Source organism: Taeniopygia guttata, chromosome 2 (genome assembly GCF_048771995.1).
Source record: "Taeniopygia guttata chromosome 2, bTaeGut7.mat, whole genome shotgun sequence".
Taxonomy (NCBI): Eukaryota; Metazoa; Chordata; class Aves; order Passeriformes; family Estrildidae; genus Taeniopygia; species Taeniopygia guttata.
The window spans coordinates 38,825,458-38,843,537 of NC_133026.1; the positions used below are offsets into that span (position 1 = coordinate 38,825,458).

The 18,080-nt window shown below is 38.8% G+C and overlaps 1 protein-coding gene across 8 annotated transcripts in view; it reads left to right on the forward strand.

The window, feature by feature from the left end:
- The window catches only part of RARB (retinoic acid receptor beta), a 319,701-nt gene that overhangs the window by 97,144 nt on the left and 204,477 nt on the right, over positions 1-18,080 (forward strand). The window lies entirely within an intron of this gene.

The following is an 18,080-nucleotide window of genomic DNA, read 5'->3' on the forward strand; positions in this document are numbered from 1 at the left end:
TCAGAACCTTCTGAACATCTCTCTCATCCTTTTGATACAGGGGAAATGTAATGTCTGTGGATTTCAAGATTGCTTGACTTTATTTAGTCCACTGTCCTGCTCCCAGGGTGCTCATAAGATCTGTGCATGTAGTTAATGCTTGCTGCAGTGTTTTATAATTGGTTCGTATAATATGTGTGTTTGTCATTTTATAGCACATTAGTTGAATTTAGAAGCTTTTTTTAAAGTTAATTTTGAATATGTATCTGTGCTTGTCATAAAGCCTTAGTTCTTCTTGGCAGCTAGATTAATTTTTCCCTGGTTGATTTGAATTTCAGGATTTTGTTTAATATTTTTCATCCTGAAATTCTTTAAGAACAGAGGAATACATGATACAGCTGAAACCGACTACATCTACTGTTCCTATTTCATGTCCATGTAACCATGCTGGATATAAATTTAAGTCTCAGCTGTTCGTTGGCATCTTTTTGATCTGAACTGGTGATACTGCATCTAACCTCCTTAGCTAGGTTACTGCTTTCTGAGGTCGAAAAGTGGAGAGCAAATGCCTCTGAGGCTGAATTAAATGAACCATTTGTAACAGATGCAAACTCTGGTGAATAAACTACTTTCAGGCTCACTTGAAACAGTTCAAACTTCTGTTCACTGAATCTTCTCTGGTGTGAAACAGAACTTATACTACTATTACTTCAAGAGTTGATTCTGGGCTTCTGGTGAGAGTAGGAGAGGAGATGTCCCATTACACACACTTGGCAATTTGTGTTCTCAATTGGGGTTTATATATATATATATATATATATGCATGTGTACTATTTGTATCTCTATATGTACCAATTATATGTGTATCCATATATATTTATAAGTATTTGTGTTTATAAGTTTCTGTAATTTGTATATTTTATACACATATACATATAAATTAGTAGGTGTTTTTCTTTTTACTTAAAAATGCTTTCTGAAAAAAAACCGCATCATTGTGTTTTTATCATACATAGGAAAACAAATTCTAACTGCACAAGGGCTCTTTTACACCGGCTGGTAATGCAGAAATGCTTCTAAATAGTAGTATAGTATTTTATACTCACCGTAATGTCTACACAGTCATGTAAACGTAAAAGAGCATAAGTTTAATGTGCACTTAAGAGTTGTAACTGTGTAAATTTTTCTGTGCAAAATGGAAAGGGGAAACAAGGGAGCAGGTGCGTTGCTCAGCCATCCCTTTTTTCCTCTTACTCTCCTTAGTCCCTCTTGTTTCCTGCAGCCTCCTGAAGAGTTGCCAGGTAGTGTTAACTCAGATATTGTTTGTGGATGATATAGTCATGAATTTAGATGATGAACATAGGGCTGTTCTTGTTTCATGACTTGCCTTGTATGTGGTTATTTCCTGGGCCGATGTAAATAATGGACGTTTTTATGCTAGAAACAGTGTCCGGGAGATCTGCCTTTCTGTCCCACTTGGATCTGTCCTGCTAAAGAGTGAGGGTTGAGTTTTGTCTAGGGTCTAGAAGAGTTAAATCTTTTCATGCCTGCAATATTATTGGTATTTAAAAAAACAGAAGAAAAAAAAGTTTTCTGGTTTGAGCACAAAATAAAATCTCTTCTACATTTTACAGTAGCTTTGAAATTGAAAGGTCTCTTCATTCTGTTTTGTTTACATTGCTATTAAGGAATAGCATGCTGTAAAACTATGAAAAAACTACTGGTCTGTCCTTGAAAACAATACCTCAAGACTCTGTCCTCCTGAAGGACTTGGAATCATCTCACTAATCAGCTATTGACTGAACAGCAGGTGTAGATTACTTAGTTTATTGATAAATCATCAAACAAGTAGATGGAAAAAATTTTAGGGACTAATCTGTGTGTCTCTGTCTACTTAAAACCTTGAATTGTCTTCTGCCCTTGTGGTTTTGTGTGCTCACTTAAGTTGGCAAGATTTTTGTGGCAATGAACATGTTTCTAGAGCCAAGCCATTTCAGGATGTGACCATCTTTGAATGATTTGCATTGCTGTTGCAGGAAAAAATAATACCATGTTATCATCACTGAATAAATCTGTCCTGTTCCATTGCTCCTCACCAGGAGTGTGCATCCGTAGGTTTCTGTGCTCTCTCCCCTGCAGGTTGCTTGTGCCCTTCTCTGTGGCTCGAGGAGGCAAGAGATGTGTTTCAATTTGCATGATAGTTCAGCCTTGTAACCTGGAGTGCAGTGGCTGCTAATGTGTTTTTTGGGTAGGTTTTTCTGCTTGTACAGATTAATGACCCGATTCAGAAGCCGTTCTACATGCTGGACTCCTGCTGATTTCTGTTTGTGCAGAACTGCAAGGGAAGCTAACTCTGAGCATATATCCTGGCATAATTTATTTAGGGTCTAGTCCTAGTGCCCAGCCAAAGTTGAAATAATAATAAACTGGCCTTTGAACTTCCATCTTTCTTTCTCTCATCTTGAGGCAGAGATTTTTCCTATCTGCTGAAGGAGGTACACTCTTAGTACTGTGGAAATGGATCAAGGTTTCTGTGGACCTCTGGTACTACTCCAGGCACATCTTCAAGCTGCCACAGAGCACACAGTGTGGAGACAAGAAGTGAGTATTTGCTTCTCCCTACGTTGCCATGCCATGAGAGTGGCTGCAGTATTTTGAGGAAAAGTTGAGCATTTCCCCAGTGGATTTATTGCACCTTTCATTTGCACTTTCAAAGCACTGTAGATTTTCTTGAAGTTCAACAATGAAAGAGTCTGTTCCCCTTGTCAAAGCCTCCATTTGGCATTGTATGGACCCAGGTCTCAGGGGAGCAGGCAGTGTGATAGTCTGTCTGGCTTAAGGAATGATGGTTTTGCTGTAGGTGATCCAAGACTAGCTGTGCATGTTACCACTCTGTCCGTATCTAGAGGGCTTCACCACCTGACCCCACCTTCAGCTGTGGATATGCATCACCAAGCTGCTTACTGCTTAGTGGCTAACTACGGGTTTTGCTATTAGAAGTCCTGTATTTCTGTCTCTTAGAAATAGTAATGGTCCTGAAAACCCATAGAAACCTTGTTTCCTAAGAATTTAACGATCCTATTTCTATACATGTTGAACAGCAGTATACCTATACCTAAATCTTTCCTGGCTTCTTGACATTATACTTTTGAGGAGCAATTCTTCCTTGCAGAAGGCGGTTGTTCAAAGTACCTTAGAGATTTGTAATACTAGAAGTAGCCAAGATGAGGATGGATTACTAGGTAGAGTGCAGGTGCATGTTAAATGCAATTTGTCACATGGATGCCACCCTCAGGTGCGTGGGTGTATAGGTTGAGAGATGCCTACCTAAAGCTTTAACTTGCTCAGTGAACACTTAATTCAGAGGATTTTCAGTTTTCACTGCTTCTAACAGCATTCTGAAGTCGTAGTTTCATGAGATTAGCTATTCTTGAATAGGTTTTCCATTGTATTAGGCGTAGGCACATTGCTCTGCAGAATCACTCAAGCATGGATGCCTTTTTTTTCATCTAGTTGTTTCAACAACATGCCTATTGTGACCACTGAAAAATTATCACTGCCTGGTATTGTATCTTCTTGTAGGGGATTTAATCTCTAGGTTTCCTGCACACATCTGTGGGGAAGATTTCTTTGTTTGTCTCCACCATCTCTTTTTTCAGCAGCACCGGACACTTAGATTCTGATATTACAAGTGTATTGGTGTGACTCTGTCGAGATATCAGTGGATTTATGTGATGAAATCCTTAAGACCAAGTTATCTGATTTTGTAACTTGCATTTGGCTTGTACTGTCTCCCAAGAATATCTATTTGCGTTTTCGTCAGAGACTTCAGAGGCAGTATCTTTTCAGATATGAAAAGTAACAGCAATAAACTACATTAGCAAATCCTCCTACAAGCTGCTTCTGTTTCCTCAAACTTCATGCTTAATAGTTACTGGTAAATATTCTCTCTTTTCATCAAAGTAGCTTGTAAAGATCAGTGATTTTAAGGAATTCATGCTAAAACTGCACAGATCTGCTTAGTTATAGCTGCTAATTGACTGCAATACGAGAATAAAAAGAGGATGTATAAATCTGAAAATGCTGCAAAAGTTGATAGGAAAGTGACTGTGATTTTGAAATGACGCTGTATCTTTTTTGGTCATGGGTGGGTGAGACCGGATTCATTTAATGCCAATAGCAAAGCGTCATTGTCTTCAACTGGTCTGAGATTTTGCTGTAATGGGTGTGGTGAGAGACATTTGACATTTTCACTTTGATACCTGAAACCACCAAAAAAAAAAAAAAAGTAAAAAAAAAAAAGTGAAATACTGTGGTTTCTTTTTCTGTTACCACGTAGACAAAGTTCAGCTCGTCCCTCACAGCTGAGCTGAAAAATCAAATACCAAATCTGATACACTTACATTCCATGTGGAAAAGAAAGTCTGGATTTGGAGTCAGTCCTACCTCTGAATAAATAGAGTCTGCTTTTTCAAACAAATCTATGCTGATTAATAATACACTCCTGTACTGTGCCAAAGTAAATTTTGCATAAGGGTAGTGAAAAAATACATGAAACTTGATAATCTGCAGTGAGTTTTAATTTTGGTTGATGTGAACTCAAAATTTAGGAGCTCAGAACTATTCTAAAACAGTAAAGAATCGTAATCTGCTGTTGTCTCTAGGAACTGCTGCATTTTGCATGTTTCTTCTATAGGTTTTGGTTCTTTCAAGAAAAATACAAGTCCGAAGCTTTGATTCCTCTTTTTCTTTTCTCCCTGAGTGAAATCCCTTTAGTACTAAAAGGAAAAAACAAAGAAATGTAACAGTTCATAAGCCATTAATGCCTGTCGTTTATAACATGTAGTTAAAGTCTGCTTCTCCTGGTACTGGTGCTTCTAAAGCCAGATGCAAAGCCTGAGCAAGCAACGGGATGCAAGTCTGGGCTTGAGCATTGTGGGGAGACTAACTGGTGGTGGTCCCTGTTGGGAATTTATGCTTCTATTGAATTCCTGAGCTTTGAGCATGGCATTATCATTGGCTTTGTGCAGTCTGGATTTTGTTTCTTTGTATTGTGGTGTGCATCCGCAGTGAGACTGCACTGGAAAGAGCTGTGAGTTCAGCAGAGTAAGGTAATGCAGTGAGGGCATGGTGGTAGTAGTAAGAAAAATGTGTACTTTAAAGTGGATGTAGGCATTTAAAAAGGAATACATTTGCAGTTCATGATTTTTCATGGTTGGCCTGAATACAAGAACACTAATGCATTGCAAAAAGATAATTTCTCTAAATACTGACAGCACCATCTTTGGTGGAGGTGAGGAATAATTTTGCAGCTCTTCATATTTCAATATGTCAAGGTTGACCATGTTTTGTATTTATTCAGGAATTATTGCAGTGTAGCAAAAGGTGAAATTTTTGCAACAGTGTTCATAATCAGTTCATCTGTTGGCTGGTGGATCAAGCAATGCAGAGAAGCAGTTAAGACATCACTCTCCTCTTAGCTGTTTGCATTAGTTTTGCATCCAGCTGCTTTGCCTCAGCTAGTGCCCAGTCCTGTTGTGCTCGACTCAGTAAATCATGGCTAATAAACAGCAATTTGTTAATGCAGTGACATACAGAAATATGGCAGTATATATAGGGCTATGGCTTTTACATGCTAATGAGCTCTCTGTTCGTTATTGTATAATTCTTCCCCATTGCCTTCTTGTGATGGAAGTGCTCTGTTCACAGCTTCTGCCATGTGCAATGTCCCCATGGAGACCGTGTGTGGCATACACCTCCCTTTTTTTAATCTAATAAGTTCCTAGGTTCTTGTAGAAGCTTCTTTGAGATATGCTGTGAAAGATACTACTGAAATTAATACTTTGAAAGATTACTTATTACAAAGAAAATAATGATAGATGATATCAGCTTTGTGGTAGCTGGGGGGAGGTGAGGGGCTAATTTAGGATATTGTGAGCTTTGAAAGAATATATTCAAAGAATTTTTTTTGGCCTGGTGAGGATGCTGCCTATCCTATTTACATTCCTTTTCTTCCTGCCTAGAATTGCTTTCTTTTGTTATAGGAGGCTGCTGTACCTATGTTATTGACTGGTGAGGTATCTAAGTGCTAGGTTTGCAGTTTTTCTGAAAGCTGTTTGGTTCTGATTATATCCAGTTCAATCTGTTCTGTAACTTTGTCTTCTTTCCTATTTACTGTTGTATGCCTTTATTTATAAATATCTTTTTTGTCCTTTTTTTGTATGCCTGGCTCATAAAATCACAGCCAGAAGTACAAGCTTTATGACTATAAAACAAGTCATGCCTACCTTGTAGACTATGTCATCTGCTGTGATGTTGTATTCTATGTATTATCAATTTTACTGTAAGAGGAAAATTAGAGCATGCATTTTCCACATGAAGAAATCAAATGTAATCTAAATGCAAACCACAGGTTTTATTGCACAGTAATATTTGATAGCACTGCTATTACTAATCCCAGCATGACAAGAAACACAGCATAGTTATGAAGTTCGCAGCACTCATTTTTTAATGGTCTTTTTTTGGTTAGGAAAGCCACAAAGCCAGGGCAGATTGTTTTCCAGTTGTAGTCTCAGACTTTCAAAATTGTTATACATTTTTGAATATTTGAATATTATACATTTTTACAAATCATTTCAGGTCTGACAAGAATTTGTATACTTTCTAATTTCCATGAAAACATTTTTGAGTAGTAAAAATAAAATGAGATAATTAACCATATCATATAAGTACCTTATTATCAGTGCTTTTGCTTTCGTAGTGTACTTTATGGCGAGTTCTAAATTTTTTTATTATTATTTAGGATTTTAGGATCTATAATCATAGAAATAAAAGACGAATTATTATATTGCAGTAGAGTGCATCTACCTCCCAGGGGGGGAGCACACTGCCACTGCTCTTGTAGGTTATGCAGAATATTAAGATGACAGTGAATGAGCTTCTTTCAGTCAGTTTTGGTCAGCTTTGGTAAAAGTGTCGCAACTGACTTTATAACACAGTGGTAACCCAAGAGAATTATTATATAAGTGTGGAGTTTGGGAGTGTTGGGTATGACAACCCAGTTGCAGAGGATAAATAGTATTGAGTATACATCCTTAGCAGCTGTTGGAAACTCATCCTGAAATCAGAACCGTGGTCCTCTCTTACAGGTGTCTGGATCGATACTTTAAACTTCAAGAGAAGAATACTAGCTACCACATTGTTGTTTCCATGAGCTAAAATTTTCATGCAGACCTCTCTTTTTGAAGCAGGGGTTTAAACCAGATGTATTGGCCATCAGACCAGGAGAAAGTCAGTGCTGATTCACAGGCAGGCACTTCCTGGGGGCTGGTCCCTGCTCCTGATGCCATGGGCATCAGTTCTACAGCTGTTCCTTCAGTATGCTCGCTGTAACCATAAATGGGAGGGGACAAGGGAAGAGAGTTTAATGGGAAAGTGAGGAACATGCCACCATTTGAAGTCTTTTCTTTTATATAAGTGAGGAATTGTGCTAATCTATGTTCTAGGGGGTAAATACACGCCCTGTGTTTGTGGTTGGACAGACTATATGATGATAGTGGGTTCTTCCTTTTCTGTATATAGATTTGTTAGCTGCACTGAGTTAATAATGCCTTTCTATCTAGTTAGTGGATTTTTTGCCTTTTCATTTAATCTGTTATTGTCTGGGCATTCAGTCTTGTTTCTGTTAAGGGATATTAGCAAGATACCTGGAAGGAACTGGCTTGCTTAAGTGAGATACACTGTGACTTAAGATAAAATAAATCAAATTCAGAAGTAATATCACCAGTACTTATGAACATGCTCCTTTGATCATATCTGGTTGATTCAATGTTATTTATATTTTGGTGATAATGGTTTGTCTGGCTTATCTCCTCTGCTCTGTCAGTAGTTTTGACTCTGCCCATATTCACTTGTCTCAATTAATAATGCTTTTAGTTCATTGATTTTATTTTCCAGATGGCTAGATTTATCTGTCCAACTTTGCATTTTTACAATTTTCCCAAATCTTCCTTTCAAATGTTCATCCTTTTCTTCTCCTGAAGGAAGCTAAGACATGTTAGTTACTTCTGGTGATAGTGTCCAATTAAAGGAAAGAGGTTTTTTGAGAGAGTTAAGTTCTGTGTGTTCCACTAAAACTCTTTCCTCAGGAGGTCCTTACTTTTAAGAAGGCCATGGTTGTATCTTGCTCTTCTGGATGCAGTTACAGCCTACCTTTATAAAGATAAAGTAATGGGTCACACTGGAGTTGTTTTGTTAGTTTGTAGTATTAGCTGTGTGTGTCAGGGCAGAGAAAACTCAAACACTCTGGGTTTGGGTGTGCATGCATGCATCCTTTGTGCTGGCTGTAAGTTATACCAAAGTCTTCAGATCTACCCAGCCCAGCATTGTTTTGGTGCTGGAAACCTATAAATCTGAAAATGTCACTGTGGATGTTATCAAGTAGTATCCAGCGACCCTTTCAGTCATGCCATCCTTCTGAACTGATCAGTTCCCCTAAGTGTTGATTCATTTTGGAAAATCCAGCTGATTTTACAGCTTGATTTATACACTTACATGCTTGCTTTAGTTGACACCTTCTAAAATGCGTTCTCTCTCTCTCATAGGCTTGCTGGTAGGTGGTTGTGGGACCGAGTCACTATTTCCCAAAAAGTAGTGTACCAAATACACATGTACTATTTTAAAATATACTTTAAAATGAGTTTTTAATGTTTATCCTGAGTTACAGGGGATGTTGTACAAGTACCTCAAAACATACTTTCAGAGCCTACACCTGTTTTACAGACACATGGGCTTTCACTTTTTAAAATGGTCTTCTCTCTTTCTCATCTTCTGTAAAGCCAGTTTTTGGAGTTGGTTTTTTTTTTCCTTTTCTCCTCCCCCACTGTCTTTTTCATACTTTTTATTTGGTTTGTTTCTATTTTTTTTTAGTTTTCTGGGTTTTTTTTGTTTTCTGTTTTACATTTCTTTGTATTCTGAATCTCCCATGTTAACAAGAGTGAATAAAGAGGGCAGTACATAATGTAATAATATCAATTTTTATTTCAATTTCTGATTAACATTTTGAAGGTAAGTTCAGCAGGTAGTGATTATAATCAACTGAGGATGTCCAGGATACAAGAGAAAGCAGTACTTGATTACAGCAGTTTACAGTTTTACAGTTAAAAGGTATGAAAAAACACAAATAGTCCCTTTGGGAAATGAAATATAATGGAAGTGTGGTTATTAAAAACTAGATATAATGTACACTAGTTATTACCTATTACGGTAAATCACCACAAGATGCAGGAAACATATCAGATAGATAAAACAGCCATCTTGGAATATGTTGTCTTATTTTCCAGTGGATACTTTTTTCCTTCTTAGGCACAGAATTGATTTGGGGTGTGGAATTCATTTAGGAGCATGTACATTGCCCTTTTCAGAGCGGCTATTGAAATGAAGTTGTTATCTGTGCTGAGCTGTAAGTCATGTCCCCCGTACCCCCAGGAAAGCCGCTTCGGGGGGCAATCATGTACACCAGGTACTAATAGCTATTAGTTACTTAGAGTTAATGATGTTGCCAGCCTTGAGTATTTCACTTATCTTAAAATGGAAGTGCATGTTGATTTCCATTTCACAAATGGAAAAATTGAGTCAGATGGAGTTCAAATTACTTTCCTGAAGTCACTAGCAAATCACTGTCAGATCTGAAGATGCAATCCAGCCACCCTCTCCCCTGTGCCCCATGTGGTTATATACAACTCTGAAGTGCCCGAGTTAGTAATTTGATTGATTAATGCCTTTATGCTCATTTGACAAAGATATGAGCAACTTTACAGCTTTTCAAGGGTCTTACATCTAGCTGGCATCTGCCACTGCCCTCCCAGTCCATCACACATATCCAGCAAAACTTGATTGAGTTACTACCACCTGGATCAATTGGGATCTTGCAGTTCTGATAGTCTTGCTGTTGGCATGTCCTAAGGATTGCCTGAAATAATTCTTAGAAATTAAAATATTACTTTTATTTTGTGGATTAGAGAGAATGAGGTTGGCCTAAGGAGGACATCCAACTTCAGCCAGTGACTTTGTGTAAATCTGTTGTGATTCCAAGCATGCAGTGATGCTGAGTCAGCTGTTATGTCAAGAATTCCTTTGATCTGCTAAATTAATATGATTTAATTAGATTAATTAAACAGAAGATAACAAGAGATGAAGAAGCAGGTCAAGAAGAAAATTATTGGCAGTTGTGGCCTTGTGCTGGGTTAGCCTTGGCTAACAGCCAGTTACCCACATGGCTGCTCACTCCTGCATCCTCTCATGAGATGGAGAGGAAATAGAAGGAAGGTGAGAAGATTTGTGGCTCAAGATAATGGCATTTTAATCATGACAGCAAGAGCTGTACACGGAAGCAAAGCAAAAAGAGTAATTCATTCACTACTTCAAATCAGCAGGCAGACATCCAGCTGCTTCCTGGGAAGCATGGCCTCAGCACACATGGCAGTTGCTTGGGAAGACAAACACCATGACCATGAACATTCCCTCTTTCCCCTCTGTTCCTTGAGCGTCCATGCTGAGCACATGATGTGGTCTGTAGTATCCCTTTGGTTAGTGCAGGTTGGCTGTTCCAGCTGTGTCCCCTCCCAGTGCCATGCCCTCTTCCAGTCTATACACTGGAAGGAGATGGTACAGGGCAGAGTGGGTACAAGAGGAGGCCTTGCTGATGTGCAAACCCTGCTCAGCAATAACAAAAACATCAGAAGGTTATCAACTCTATTCCAGCCAAAGATTCAAAGCATGGCCCTGTAAGGACTGCTATACCAGCAAGACCAATACAGCAACTAAACATGGATTTTCAACACTGAAAGGTTGAAAAAATATTTTACTTTGGCAGAAAAAAAAAGCCACAAAAACCAATCAACAAAAAAACGAAACCCTCAAACCCCCTTTTCTAAGGAGTGAACAGCAGCAGGCTAACAATAGCTACTCATAACACAGAATTGTTGCAGAGAGCATTGGGTAAATTGGACATGAACAAATTTCCCACAATGAATGGAACTCAGTCTGTGTATCTTTGGGAGTGGGGTAAGGAAATGGCACTGTCAAAGCCACTCTGGAACACCATATGCTGTAACAGCAAAATAACCACGGATAGCTGCAGAGACATTGGGATTGCAGAATATGGGGGGTTGTGTCAAAGGAGGATGTATTCATTTCTGAGAAGAGAAGCAAAGGTGAAATTGGTAGAGACATTTTAATTAGCTTATGTGCCAGTATGGTTTTTGTTTGTATTTTATTAATAACTTGATCCATGACAAGGTTATGGAAAAGCCTGTGTTTGGGCAGCTAGCAAGAGAAAGCAGTGGAAAAAAACCTATAACTTATTTCCAGGCACTTACTTAATTAAAATACAAAACAGGCAATATGGTCTCTGGATTTATTTTTCCCATGTAGACTAGAAGCAATAAGCTGAGATTGCACAACAAGAAAGGTATGCTTGCACCTTTTTATCTGGACCTTTGAGCTGCTTCTTCTCTGAGATGGATGTAATCCAGTCCCAGCTTTAGGATATTGAGAGGCATATGTTTGCCTAACCCTAGGTGGGAATTCCTCCCTCAGGAAGCCTTTAAATCCTAATGGGAATAGTAAGCATTGAAGTTTGTTGGTTTACCAGTGTTTCTTCTTAAGTCTCATTGAGGTGAGATGCAGCCTGGGGGACCCCTTATGTGGTATACTCATCTCCTTCCTCACTAAAGCCTGAAAAAAGACAGCTCTAGGGTTGTTTTCTGGTGCTTCTGAAGTGTGTCTTTCTGAAGGAGTTATGGTTTGTGACCCTCCCATTTCTGGCTCTGAGTTTCCATCTGACTGACCCCATGAGCTGTGGTGGTCTCATTGCACCCAGGTCTCTCTCTCTGGATGGTGCCTCAGTGCCTAGAGAGATTTGCTTCCAGCCTCTCTTAGTTGGCATTTTCTGGCTAAAAGGGTATGCAAAGAGCTGCATGAAGAATTGCATGGTCTCTGCAGTTGGATTTCGAGTCCCTTGAGTCTTGGATGCTGATGGATACAGTTGGAATATAGGTAGCCCTCTGATGAGAACTGGTCTGAAGGTGTGGAAAACTTAAGGCTGGGAAGTATATATACAATTTTTTCATTTCAATTTTTCTTGGGATTCCTTTCTTGAGCTTTTAGAAGCTGCCATTGCAAGGATTACTTCACTTGATGTTTGCAACCTTGGCTCATACCAGCTGCCTGGGACCAGAATGGGTTGGCAGCAGCAGGAATGTATGCTCATCCCACTGACCATCCCCTCCTGTATGAGAATGGGACTCTGGCAGTCCCCATGTATTCATGTTTTAGCAGTACTAAAACTAGTGGTAGATGACATATAATGGTTTTAAAAGTTAATATTGTAATTAATGAAATCAAATAAAGTTGTTTTTTCTGGGCTTTTTTTGCTTGCAGATTTAAAGTAAAGATTAAATCAACTAATTTAAAAAGGAATGCTGTTTTTTTTGCCCATAATCATCTTTATCATAATGAAATGTAAAAAGGATTTCCATCCTGCAAAAAAGCAGAAAACATTTCAGCTTTCTTCAATTTATTGTGACCCATATTTATAATAAGAGGGATCTGAACTTCTAAACTCTGACTAAAGGCTGTTCTGAGCTGGAAACTGCAAAAATGAATTTGTATGAAATCCAGTTCTAGTGCATACAATTAATTAAAATGTATTGCAACTACAACCAGCCTGTATAAAAACACCTGGAACACTTGTGAGGGAATAGCTGTGGTGCAGGCTGAGGCTAAAGTGATGAATTCTTTATGTCTGAGGACATAAACCCTCTAACAAAACAGCATGGCTGTGTATATATGTGCATTCAGAGACAATTTTGGAAGTCTGGGTGCTGTATCTTGGCTGTAGTTAATGTGGCCAGTTGGAATGGGTTCACAAGGTTGCTCACACGAGATCTGCTTCTCAGCAGAGCTCCTCTGACTGGATGGGTACTTTAGGGGAGGGAGACTCCACTGCATCCTAGGGACCCTGGTGCTTGAAGGCAGCAGCTGGACCAGGCCACAGTTGCCATTGTTCCCAGGAGCAGCCCCGGGTCGGTGTGAGCCCCCACCACCCTGTGGCTGCACTGGTTTGGGCAGATGTGGACGTGTGTGCTCTGCACCAACACCTCTGCTGCTTTATGCAGGGGTCATACCATGGCTTATAGCCCTGGGTCAGCCACAGCCCACACTTCCACCATTGCTCCTGGGCTCTCCTGACCTGCACAGAGCATGCTGCCAACAAAAATCTCAAAGCTACCCAAGTTACCAGTAGAAGCGTGTGCTGAAGTAGTGTCTTTTATTCAGTCGCCGGTGTTGGTTGCTGCAGTGTTTCTGTGACTCTGCCTGTTCATTTTAATAACCATGCGATAACAGTTGCAGAAAAAAGTCACTATAAATAGAGGAGATCATGTTAAACAGTCACAGAAGGGTGAATATCCTGAAAAGCTGTGAGCTGGAAGTCAGTACGCTGCTTTCAGAAGTTACTCGTCCTGAACTGTTGCCATGCACAGAGGAAAACACACCAGTGTCTGTCTGTAACATTTATAATGTTTGTAGTGTATAGTGTCTGTAACATTTTTGCTTCCAGAATGTGTTTTGTTTTCCATTAATAGGCTTTTGTATTCTCCCTGCTAATTAAATGTATGTGCTTCGCTATCCTTTTGATCCTAAAATGAAGGTTTTAGTGGGGAATATGCTGCTTTTACTGTTCATTTCTGGAAAGATCAAAATATTGTTCAGAAAACCTGACGAGTTTATGAGTTGGGTTTCTCTGGGTTGGGATTTTTTTTTTTTTTTTTTTGGCATTGTACTCTCTGTAATGTATTATGCTTCTTTATTTGGAAATTTATGGGGAAAATAGTTTCATTGTTCATTAAAAGTTTAAAGACCTTATAGATGCTCATTTGGTAGCCTTTGATTTTTGGCAGTCGATGGAAGGATGCGGTGTTTACATGTTTAGTGAAGAGACCCTTTATTCAAAATGCTAATTAGTCTTTGAAACCAAATAGGTGTAAAATCTTGCTAAATGTTTCAGATGAGTTTACCACTCCCCCAAACCCTCTCCTCCTGCCCTGGTCCTTGGAAAGCTCCAGCATGTGCAGCACCTCGGTTCTCAGCAGAAACCATGGATAAACTCCCCCATTCCCTTTCTTTCCCAAATAAACAGAGAGCCTGAGGTGTGCACTGAAGTGGAGGCACACTTTGCCACACAGTGGTGTGCTTTTTTTTACCCTCCTGGATTTTTTTCTGCATAAAGAAAGGTCTATAAGAAGACCTAACAATGCCCTTACTGTTCTGTCAGAAACTGCCTGGCTACATCTTGTTTTATTTGGCCCTGGCTGAATGGCAGTTTCATTTATGTTTTGGGTGTTTGGCAGATATTTCATCTTTGTCAAACTTCACTTTTAACATTTGTTTAGATTACTTGTCACAACACTTTCCTTTTTTTTTTTTTTTCCAAACTCTTAAGATTTCAGTCAGCTTGACAGTGCTCAGAAGTGGTTTCTAATATTTTTGAACTCACTTCTTACATGTTCCATGTTGTCCCTTTCAGAGACGTACCAGTTAAGCTGGTTGATATATAATTTCTTTTTTGTACTTTGATGATAGTGCAAGACTTATCTTGAGCCCCTGTCTCTCCTTAATGGTGGGGTAAGCATCTCCTAAGCTCTGTGAATAATAAATAAAAACATTACAGTGACAGTCATAAAATCCTGAATGAATCCATTTTATTCCATCTTGCTTCGTATTTAAGCCACTTCGAGCAGCTGTGTTGAGATCAGGAGCGATTTCCCCCCTGTTCTGTCTGACAGGTGATGTTATTTGCTTTTTATACCCGTGAGGAGTTGTGAGGGGCAGATGACATGAGAGTATGAGTTGGTCCATGGATACAAACCTGACTCCATTTTATATCTGCCCATGCAGTGGCTTCATTTCACTGAATTTATTTGGAAGGCCTGCAGTAAGAGATGAGGGGGATGAAAGTGAGAGGTTTCCCAGCTCTCCATCAGTGGCTGTTTCTGTGCATTCAATTCCTCTTTCAGCCCAAACCCCAAGCAGTGACCAGACTCTTAGTGTGTCTGCTGTGTCCTTTGACTAAAGATAGGTAGAACTGAATGGGAGAATGTAATTTTAAATGAGGCTGAGCAACATTGAAGTATACTCACACCGTGTGTGAATTTTTGCTTATGAATGTTTATTTTCATTTTTATTGAAATTAATGTTTTAAAACTTGTTAAAAAATGAAAATTAAGAAAAATAACCCATGTAGCCTTTCCTTGTTCAGGTATTCTGTCAGAACTGATTTCTTAGGGCTGATTTGCTTATGCTAGTGTTATTCACAGCAATAACTTTTGGAGGATTGTCAGTGTCCAGGTCTGTGTGAACTGATGCACTTCTTTGCAAAGTTTTTTAATTTAGAAGTTACATTTCTGAGCTGCAGATGCTTTGGTTTGGCAAAAGGCAGCCTACCAAAAGTAATGTGATTGCTGAAATAATTTAGTCTAATACTTGCTCATGCTCTAGTCGTTTCCATGCTTGAGCTGACTTGCAGATGAAGACATATGGACATGGACAATGTGAATAAATTAGGAAAAATTGCAAATGTTCAACCTTCTCCAGAAATCCTGGAGACAGCCAACAGACTTCAGCCAGCATGGATGAATCCCAGGTGACCCTAAAGCCAACCAGAGGTCAATGGATGGGGTACACTGCCAGAGAGCCAGAGTGTCCCTGCTCATATGGAACTTCCCCATTAGCTGTTTGCTGTGGCCCAGTTGAGGGCATGGCAAGCAGACTGGTAATGGCCTGGTGTTTACAGAGTTTAAGTGTTTACTTGCAAATGCAAATACAGGTTTTGGACAGCTTGGGTCCATATTATTCCCCTTCTGCTTTCATTTGGAATCTGGCATTGTGTTTGCCTTAGGAGAGAATGAAGTCCTTTTGGTAGTGTTTATCTGTCAGCTGCTATTATTAATTGATGCAATTGTTTCTTTACTAATATTTACATAGGGTTTTAACATAGAAGTGACTATACAGATAATTCTAGTACAATCTTAGTAGAAAGTCAATGCCTTAATTAGAAAAGCGACTTGCTACTCTTGACTTATTCAAGAATTGATTTTTTTTCCTTGCCCTGAAAAGTGTTTGCCCTGAAATCTAAGGAAGTTGTTAACTAGGAAGGGTGACATTTGAAGAAGTGTATACTAGCAATTAAGATGAACAAGTAAATTTGACAAAGGAGCTAATATTTGTCTTGAAGGAAACCTGAAACATTTGGTGTGGGGGGAAGGTATTTTGGAGGCATTTCTGCCTTCCCCAGGCTGCTTTCTTAAGAGCCACTGCAATAAACTGTGTTGAGGAAAGCAGACCAGAAAGAACACTTGAAGAAGGTGAGTTAGATCCACTTAACTTTTCTTTTACTGTGGTGTACTGGGTACTATAACTACACAGGATCATCCAGGGAAAACGTGAGAGTTATTTAAAAGCAGAGCAGAATATTATTTTAAACAGCAAGCTCATGATGTTGAAACTCTGTGACTCTCAATTCTGCTAGGGCCAACAATTTTGAGGATTAAAAACATATGGGCCATAGATAGAGAAGATATCCACAGTGCTTGGGGTATTATTTAGTGCTATTTGTATTATTCAGGCTAGCAAAAACAAACAAAAAGACAAGAAGAAAATCTCCTGTTACAGGGCATAAGCCATCCAGTAGATGATGTGAGTTGGAAAGAAATTTTATGGGAAAGTTTTTTTCTGTAATTGCTCTCCTAGAGATTTCTTCATCCCTTCCCTAAAGCGTCTGATTCTGGCTGCTGTCAAATAAGAGGTTACTGAACTAAATGTACTATTAATCTGACCTAGTATAAGAATTCCTGTGTTTCTATGTTTAAAAGCAGGCTTTGTCTGCTGAGGGTTGTCTCTCTGGAATAAACCCTCCATTGGAGGCAAGGGAAAGGAAATGGTTCAGAAGCTTTTACACTGTTGCTATGTAATTTTGTAGCTGTTTTGAAAAACGGTGTCTTTTTTTTCTCCCTCTCCCCTTTTATGTGTATAAATGTTTTAAATTATAAAATTTAGCTTCCCATTTGATGCATTTTCTGTTCAGTAGCACTCAGGACTGTTAAGCAACATAATTATTTAGAATTATGTGCTTTTAAAAATTGAGGGACAAAGTCTTGGTTGGCTGGTACATGGCTAAATGATGGGTTCTATTCAGAAGAATATGAACTGGTTGCCTTCATTGTCATTGGCTAGATCTGTTAACGTTTCTGTTTCTTCTTTAAAAATGGATAATTTCTTAAAGGAGTGTGTATTATTGTGGTTGTTATAATTCAGAGTTGGTGACATTCTTGTGAACCAAACTTTCTACTTTAACTCATTTTTTTTAAAGGTCTTTTTATTTTGCTTGAGCTGAAGAGGTTCAGTGAGCAACCAACCTACCTCTGCAGTGAGGTATGCGAATGGAGTTGTAGTGCCAAGGAACTGTGTGCCTTGGGTTTGTTGCGTAAATCTTAAATTGGATTTCCTTATTTTTCAAAGGCTTAACAGTGGATGTGATAGTCAGGCTATTTAACTCAGATCCTTTTAGCACGTCAGATAAAACTGCTTGCTTCATGTAGATGCCTTCCAGTTCTCCTTACTGCTTTAAAAGGTGCCTTAGACACATGAGGTACAACTGTGCTTTGTTTCACCCAGAAAAATGTGAACTTCATATAGGGAGAATGTGTTTCATTTCCTTACCATGTGTCAACAACTGGATCTTAAACCTGTATTTATCAGATGCAGAGCTGGTTTTGGAGGATTATCACTAAATCAAATGCTAGGGTGGAATTTATGTTCTCACTACAGCATTTCTCAAATGTTCATATTATTCTACTTTTAAGCATTTATTCTTTGATGCTTAGATCTGACATGCAGAGGTTACATTTTTACATTCCTCTTTGTGCAAAAGCATAGATATTTCTTTCTGTTTCAAACACCTTATACTCTCACAATAATGACAATACACCTGATTCTTTTTTTTTTTTTATTACTATTAAGGCCTATCATTGCTGTTCAAATAC